Source organism: Mus pahari, chromosome 3 (assembly GCF_900095145.1).
Source record: "Mus pahari chromosome 3, PAHARI_EIJ_v1.1, whole genome shotgun sequence".
NCBI classification, from domain to species: Eukaryota; Metazoa; Chordata; class Mammalia; order Rodentia; family Muridae; genus Mus; species Mus pahari.
In genome coordinates this window covers 56,490,127-56,499,335 of record NC_034592.1, presented here as the reverse complement: position 1 = coordinate 56,499,335, position 9,209 = coordinate 56,490,127, and positions in this window count along the sequence as shown.

Sequence of the window (9,209 nt, the reverse complement as noted above, 5' to 3'; positions counted from 1 at the left end):
TCTCTCTTTCTCCCTGCCTTTCTACAACAAAGCTCTAAAACCATAGACTGCCTCTGCTCATCAAGGCCCACTGTGCTTGAACAGTGGGATAGGCTTTCCTCTAATGAGCCTCGTCTAACCTCCTTCCAGAAGGCTTTCCTGCACTCCAGCCATGGACAGGACCAAGGACTCTCATACCCATGGGAACCACCCAGCACCCCCTCTTTCCCTGCCTTCTCCTTCCTTTGGTCCCAGAGCTGACCAACCTGGCCCTGGGGCCCCCATTTTGTTCTTATCTCTTCCGAGGTATCCAGTGGTGTCTAGGATGCCCAAGACTGAGAACCTGTTATCTCTGGCCTCCGTGAGGCCCAGAGACTCTGGGCTGCCCCTTGTCCACCCCTGTGGGCTGGGTCTGTAGCTTCCCACAGCCATACCCACCCGATGCCCTGTGGAAAGCGTGAGGTGGTCCTCCCGAGTTTGCCCACCCAGAGCACCGGAACTCTGGTGGGTTTTTTCCCACTCCCATGCCTACTGCCCCGCATCCAGCTGGGGACAAATGAACACAAACATCAAGTCTGTTTCCATTTAAAAGGTCATCTCAATCAGGCATGGTGGTGCATGCCTGCCATTCCAGTATTCAGGAGGCTGAGGCAGGAGGCTCATGAGTTTGAGGTTCAAAGTTAGTCTGGGCTGCATTGTGAGACCTTCTCTCAAAAAAATTTGTTTGTTTGTTTTTTTATTTATTTTTACTATTTATTTATTTATTTATTTTTGGTTTAACGAGACAGGGTTTCTCTGTGTAGCCCTGGCTGTCCTGGAACTCACTCTGTAGACCAGGCTGGCCTCGAACTCAGAAATCTCCCTGCCTCTGCCTCCTGAGTGCTGGGATTAAAGGCGTGCACCACCATGCCTGGCTTATTTATTTATTTTGAGACAGGGTTTCTCTGTGTAGCCCTGGTTGTTCTGGAACTCGCTTTGTAGACCAGGCTGGCCTGGAACTCACAGAGATCCACCTGCCTCTGCCTCCCAAGGGCTGAGTGGGACTAAAGGTAGGTACCACCACACCTGGTTCCTTGTCTCAAAAAAAAAAAAAAGAATTAATATTGGTCTCTTGTTTTCCTATATACTTGAGAGAGTCTTACCCCTGAGCCTTTTGGTCTGAGGAATCAACGCCCTTTCAGTGGTTCCAATACCATGCTAGTTTCAACCTGGGTCTGCTCTGTCTTCCTTGGACCTTCCTTGGGGGAAGAACTAATACTTAGCTCCTCCCATCTAGGATATCAACCTCTATTCCCTGGTCACTTGATCCCTCTCCCCTTCCCTTGCCTGCTTGTGGCTGCCCAGGACCAAGCCAGGCTTTCTATGTCATCTGTCATAGTGACTTCATCAATCTTCAGACTCCAAGGACTTAGGAATACAACAAGGTAGATGTAAATAGATGTAAATAGGAAAGGAAGAACCAGATAAACGTCTGTGTATTTTTACTTTCTTCCTGTCCAGTTGATAACTGACAAGATTGACTCTCTCTCCTCTCTGAATAACACCATGAGTTAAGGCTGTTTTCTGAAAGCAGGGTAACTATGGCGTTTCTTTCAAACATTTCTGGGGGCAGGAGCTGAGGACCAAACTCCAGGCCTAGGTCATCATGACACAGCAGCTCACATTCCTAGTTTGGATTACAGAAGAGCAAGTAACAGCCACTGTGCAACCGAAGCAGTGCGGCTGAGCAGCTTTGGGGGCGCTCCTTACCTCTCTGGGCTCCCAATTTCTGCGAAATAAGGAATGTGTCTTCTGCCTCTGTTTTTGTTTCTAGACTCTAACGACACACTAGAGACACTTTTTTTTTCTTTCACATGCTGCTTTCAGGAAGATTTTTGTTTTCTACCCAGTCTTTTAAAAAAGACCAGTTACACACACACACACACACACACACACACACACACACACACACACGCACACACACGTACAACTAATTTTACCATCTTAACCATTTTAGTTTTTTTTTTCTTCTTGTAAAATGGAAATCTGTCTTCTCATTAAATATCTCTCCATCCCTTTCTGTCCCCTGCCCATGCCACCTACCATTCTACACTCTGACCCTGTAGATTTAACACTTCATACCCACAGGGTGAGAAGAGTCATATGTACTTGTCCTTTTGTGCTGTCTCATTGCTCTTACTACGATGTCCTCTCGGGCTTCATTCACCCTGTTGTAGCGGGCGGAGCAGCTGCCTCCTCTTTAAAGGCCTGAGTAATGGCCCTCAGACAAGAGAGAAAAGAGAAAGAAGAAAAACCCTTCTCGATCATAAATTGAAAGGGCTAAACAGGCCTTGAAGTCCAACCTATTTTTAAATATGGAAGTTGAGGGCCAGAGGAGGTAAGAGGGCCATGGCAGGGCACCTCAAAGCGTTGTGGGACTCTCTGGGGGCATGCAGACTCTGTGGAAGGAGGGAGAGGGTGGGGTCTGCTGAGCCAGACTTTTATATGATTCTGGCCATAGAGGTTTAAGGAGCACTGGATAGAAGGAAAAATAGCCTGAGTAGTCCTGCATACACCTTGAGTGTAGGGTAAAAGCCTGGGGAAGGGGCAGGCATGGGGTACCTAGCACACTGAGAAGGAGCCTGGCACACTGACATTGGGGGAGGACCTGCCATGGAAAGTCAAGGATATGGAACACCCAGGCTCAGAAAAGTGCTAGTGAACAAGACATGCAGCCCAGGATCCACTGGCCTTGATTGTTTGAATTCTAATGCCCTTCTCCTCCCAGGAGTGAAGTTTTAGGGATTGAGTCTCCATCTCTACAGCCTGATGTGACAGGGAGATGCCACTCTATCAAATTCAAGTACACTGAGCATCCCTTGTTTTGGGGCAGGACGTGGCCAGCAGCAGTAGGGTGCAGGGATGACTGAAAAGGGAGGGCGTCATCTGGGGGAAGAAATAAGGAGAAACCCAGGAGTCCTTGCCTGAAGGTAGCGTGGGACTGGGCACTTGGAGGCAGGTCTGCCTTGGCCAGAACCATATGCCGGTGAGTCCACAGATTAAAATAATTGCTGATGGGACTCTCCCAACCTGGTTCATTCCTGACACAAGGAATCTCTGTCTCGGATGATTTAATCAATAGGGGCATCGGGTAACCCGTTCCATAATTATATATGCATAGACATGTATGTATGTTTTCTAGACACCCAGAAAGTAGTCCTACACACCCATGGGAATTCTAGTTTGATACTCATTTATTCTGAGAGACTTTCTTTTCTGAGAACTAATTCTTCAAAGCTTTGTAGAGAGAGCAGAAGCCACCTTTGTGGTGGACTCAATTTCCCTTCTCTCCCTTGCTCCAATTCCTGCCTGGCTATAAAGCTATCAGGCTCATTTCCATATCAAACAAAAAGAAGGCAGGAAAATACTCTCCTGATCGACATAAAAAGACACATTACTGGAGATTGTCTAAGAACTTGTTTTTATGGCCAAAATTAGCAAATTATTCACAGTAATAGGTGAGTCAGATGACAATGGTGTTTAAGAGAACAAAGCCACTCATCAAGACCCCCGACCTCAAATCCGCCCCAAGGCAGGTCCCCAGCTGCTAGAACATCTCCGAGTGAGGCCAGCCAAGAGGCTATTTAAAAAAAAAAAAAAAGGAAAAAAAAAGATACAGAGAGGCAGGAAGTCTGCCACTTACCAGCTTCAGGTTCCGGAAAATGCATTCCAGGGCTTATCCGTGCCCCTACCCCCAACCCCACCCCCGCACTTCCCAGAAGCTCTGTGGGTGGCCCCAGGACCCATGCGGCTCCTCTCTCACTAGTTTCTCAGGGAAATGGGAAACCTTAAGTCGGTCCTTCAGCAGCCTTTTGGGGTTTTGGAGACCCAGGTAAACCCCGAGCCAGCCGCCATGCTTAAGCTGTTGATTATCGACCTGCTTTTAATCGGCGGCAATTAACAAGCCGCTTGAAACATTGATATGCACTGGGGGCCAAGGTGTTAACATGCTTGGCACCCGTCTGGATGAAACCAGCCAGAATAGTTTGTCACAGGGTCAATCAGCATCGGTCAGCTGGGACGCAGGCACCCTCTGTTAAGGGGCTGTAGTTAAGGATGAAATCGCAAGTCATGAAGTAGGTCCTGGGAACTGGGCCCTTAGGTAACCCAATACTTAGGTGTTGCCCTGCTGGCTACTTCTGGCTTACGTCATCGTCATCTCTCCCATGACTACGTCTGCTGTCCCGGCCCATCTCTCCAATCTTAGAGCTGTACAGTATGTGACATGTTGAAACTTTCCACTTTATTTAGTGACTCTGAGCACCAAGCTGTTGGTGTGTGTCAGTTGCCTTTTTTATTGTTGTATAATATTCCATTGTGCGCACCCATCCTGGTTTATTTACTCCTCAAAGGACATTTTGGTAGTAAAAGTTTGGGGTGATTTCAAATAATTCCACTGTAAATATCGCGTACAAGTGTGCAACTACTTGATTTTCACTTCATTTTCATTCAATGTCTTCTAGAATTCCAATGAGAATCTTTGGTCTGTGGGCCGGAAAGATGATTCGGTGGTTGAGTAAACTTTTTGTTCTTACAGAGAACATGGTGGCTCACAACAACCCATCATTTTGGTTCTTTTCAGGTCCCAAGCATGTGATGTAGAGACATACATGCAGGCAAAACACTTACATGCATAAAATAAATAAATATTTTAAAATTTTTTTTAAAAAAAAGCATTTAACTTGAGAGAAAGTGAAGAAAAGAGAGGTCGTTTCTAAAAATCCCAACTATTTATGCACTCTCTGTATGACTGGGCTCTGGGGTGGGGGCTTGGAGTTGAAGTCCTGCCTTTGCCTCCCCATGCTATAGGCGGCTCAGTAACACCAGCCCTGCCTGTAACATTATTGTGAGCATGCAGTATCAATGTGCAGGGTCAGCTTGAAGGTATAGCTTCCATGCTGGTGAGGTGGCTCAGCAGGTAAAGGCGCTTGCTGCCAAGCCTGAGACCCGAGTTTGCTCACTGGGATTCATAAGGTAGAAGGAGAGAAGCAGCTCCTACAAGCTGTCCACTGATTTACATACATACACACACACACACACACACACACACACACACACACACACACACACACACACAGTGATACCCTACCACACACAAACTAAATAAATGTAATTTAATTTAAAGAACAACCCAAAAGCTCTATAAAGTAGTACAGGCTATTACATTGCAAATCCAACATCATTCCTTCAGTCTAGTCAACTCCTGACTCCTTGGTAACCATTACAATGGACACTGGCCCAAGTGGAGACTCATGACATTAATCTCAGCACTCAGGAGCAAGAGACAAGGCAGGTGGATCTCTGAGTTCAAGGCCAGCCTAGTCTACACAGCAAATTGTAGGACAGCCAGGGATTTACAGAGAAACCTTGCTTTGGGGGTGGTGGGAGAAAGGACACTTTGGACCTTGCCTGTCAGCCTTAATGAATGCCACATTGATGCCCTGCTGTGGACTCTTTCAATGGGCTAAGGTCCGAGGCTCGGTAGCACTGCTTTCTGAGAATCTTCCCCTAGATTTTGCCCTCCAGTGTGCTGTGAATCTCTTTAGCTTGCCCTTTCCTAGTCTGCTTTCTGAGCATTAGAATGCCTCTCAGCCCGTGTCTGTGGTGGAGTGTGATCTTCTCAGAGGCAGGGACTATGGGTCTTGCTTACCACGCATCTCTGGTACCTCACCTCTTGTTTGTCATCAGGGCTTCATTAAATGCATATGAGTCAAGATCCTGCTCATGGATGTTAGCAAAGGGTTTACTACCCATTTAGTTCCCCTAGAAGATCTAGGTCTGCTGTATGCAAGGTGATCTATATCAAGGATGTCTCTGCCCAAGGAAGAACACTGCATCAGACACTGATGGCAGCTTCAAGGACACCAGCTTCACTGGGGTGAACACTAGGAGGGAAACACAGCAGGCAGACCAAGGTAGCATGAGCTTCTAGCTGTAAGAGAGGAACTAGTCAGGACTTAAAGTTAGAAGAGACTAGTACTAGCTGCAAGTGATGCATAAGTCCTAGCTGTAAGTGATGCAGATAGCTCACCATCCCTGGGGTTTGTTTATGATAAGATGTGGGAAACTATACCTGTGTTAGTTGCTGTCCTGCTGCTACAACACAACACCGGATACAAACAACTGATATGAGGGTAGGTTTATATTGGCTCACACTTAAGGAGATAAAGTCTATTATACTGGGGCAGGCAAGGTGACTGGGAGCTCTAGCAGAGGGAGCTTATAGTAGCTGCTTGCGGCATGGTGCCCACTGCACAGAGAGAACTCAGCTGTAATCAGGATGGGGCTTTATAACCTGGGACCAACTTTCTCCGGCCACACGATAAGGTTCTACAATTACTCAAAGTATCACCATCAGCCAGGCACCAAGTCAAAGACATGAGCTTGTTCAGGAATTTAGACATGAATTCCTGCACCAGATTGAGTCCCAGGTCCTTCCACTTACTACTTGCTTTGTCTGTGACTGTTCACACCGTACCTGTCTGTGTTTTATTTCCTCATCCATAAAACAATGGGAACAGTGGTATTTACTCCTTGGGTAAAGAGAATTAAAATAGTTAACAAACACAAGGAGATTAGAATCATGAACATAACGAGACCATCCAGTGTTTAAGCACGGAAACACACACATATGAGTGGGTTCTGGCGAGATTCTGATGACAGAAAGCACAGCTCTGCTGCATAATTGCTTCAAGTAAGGCTTCCTGAAGATTCTGCCTGCTATTTTAAAACCCTACGCTTGGGTAAGTACGCAGAGAGCAGCAAAGCTGTGGCAGAGAGCTGTGGGATGCCATGTAACCAGGCCTCTCAGGAGGGACCAGAAGCCATCACCATCTGATGTCTGCCTTGTGGCTGCATGAAAGGAAGTTGGGGGTATAAGTCCGGTTCCTGATGGGCAGGTGTTTAAGCCCAGAGCCATCCTTATAGTTGGCACCCTTGGTGAGGACTCCGCAGACAGGCGAGGATTAAGTCAAGAGGAGACCAAACTGCCCTTCCACCTGGTGCTGGCACCAGCAGGACAGGGCTGAGGCGCGGAGGCAGGAGCTGAGCAGCCAGGGTTCAAACCTCTACCGCTCTCATTCATCCTTGCCTTTGCAGAGAATCTGAAGTTCCATTCCCCAGAGCAGTCACTCCTCCGGTTTTCAAAGGCACCTGTCACTTATACATTACAGGTCCATCTGGCCGCAACTGTTTCAAAGAGTCACACGCAGCTCTTTTATTATCAAAAGAACAATGTAATTACTGCAAATTGTTAGTTCCTGAATTCTGCTGTCAGAAGTGAAATAATAATAAAAAAAAAAAAAAAAAAAAAAAAGAGTCAGCTCTGTGGGTATGGCCTTTCCTTTAGATTTTATTTTGGTCAAAGAAAAGAGAATACTAGAATAGAAAGGAGTTTTGAAATATCTTATTGTTTGTTTTTTTAATTAGTAAAAGTTTAAAATTCATAAATTGTTATTAGTAGAGATTTTTCAGAAGTCAAGTAAGTATAGGCAAAATTAAGAACATAAAAATATCTCCCTCTGAGATGGAAATGTAAGTGATTATGAAATGATTGTCTTTTAAACTACTGTAAGAAATGGTTTGTAAGTAGGACAGCAAGAGGCTGAAAGCATAACTCAGTTTCTAGGGTGTTTGCCTAGTGTCCAGGAAGCTCTGGGTGCCATTCCAGAACTGCACAAAACAAAGTATGGTGACACATACTTTTTTTTTTTTTTAAAGATTTATTTATTATATCTTAAGTACACTGTAGCTGACTTCAGACACACCAGAAGAGGGCATCAGATTTCATTATGGGTGGTTTTGAGCCACCATGTGGTTGCTGGGATTTGAACTCAGGACCTTTGGGAGAGCAGTCAGTGCTCTTAACCACTGAGCCATCTCTCCAGCCCGACACATACTTTTCAAAGGCTTGTTTTTAATTATGCTTATTTGTGTTGTGTGTATGTATGTGAGTATAGGTGCCTGGGGTTGTGGACCACCCAGTGTAGGTGCTGGGAACTAAACTCAGGGCCTCTGCAAGAGCAGCATGCCCTAACCATTGAGCTATATCTCTAGCTTCACCATGCCCTCTTAGTTCTGAGCCATCTCTGCATGACCAGAAACAGTGTTCTATAACAGTGTTCTGTTTCTTCAGAGACAATGTTGACAGGAGTGGAATATTGGGTAGGCATTTGAAGAATTAAGTATGAGCCTTGTGGGAAAGTTCAATGTCCCATCTCCCAACCCACCCCAACCTGGAATCCCTGTCAGTGGTCAGGAGGAAGGTGTTGAAACCATGAGGGCATGACACTATGCTCTCTTCTTGTGACTCATTGTTGACTTCTGGATCTTGCCTGAGAGACTGACAACTTCACTGTGGCTTAGTGGACCTTGGTGTCCACTGTGTAAGGCCTGCTCTGCTGTGACACAGGACTGCTCAGCCAGTGCTCTGAGAACCATGCCAGTGCCTCTCCCTTATTGGCTTCATCTCCCCACCTCCCCAAACAGGCATCAGAGCCGGGAATCTGCTCAGATCATCGTGTGGACAATACATCCCCTTTCTGCTCTATTCCCTGGTTTCCCTTGCTAGAACTTCTCCTGTTGTGCAGGCCCTTGTGAGACTTCAGGAAGGCGACAGTTCAAGCTCTTAATTTAAAACAAGCCTGGTTGGACCTCAGTGGCAGAGAAGGAGCTTAGTCCTGCTGGGACTAGACATCTCAGGGTGGGGTGGTACTTATGGGGGGCTTTCCCCTTCTCCTCAGAGAAGGGGAGGGAGTCATGGGGGGGACTCTAAGGATGAGACTGAGAGGAGAGGAGGGGGAGCGCCGATTGGGATGCAATATGAATAAAACCCATCAAAGCAAAATGAAACACCCATTCCATCCGTTCTCCAGGGCCAGATGCCACCTGACGGGCTGATGGTTGGGTCCTTAGGCTTCTAAGGCTGGGGATGTATCCTTGGTTAGCATGACCTCACCAGAAGTGAACAACCCAGCATGCCCTGGTCTAAATCTCCATCCTTTCTTGCAAAATCCTATTTTTGGATCTCATACAGTTCTTTTTTTTTTTTTTTTTTTTTTTTTTTTTTTTTTTTTTCGATATTTATTAAAACTGTGTATGCAAACATTTACAGAATTAACTTCAGCCTGATTGTCTATCAGCTCACCCTGTGCTGCCCACACTTCCAAACTTACTGACTGGAACACCTGTGC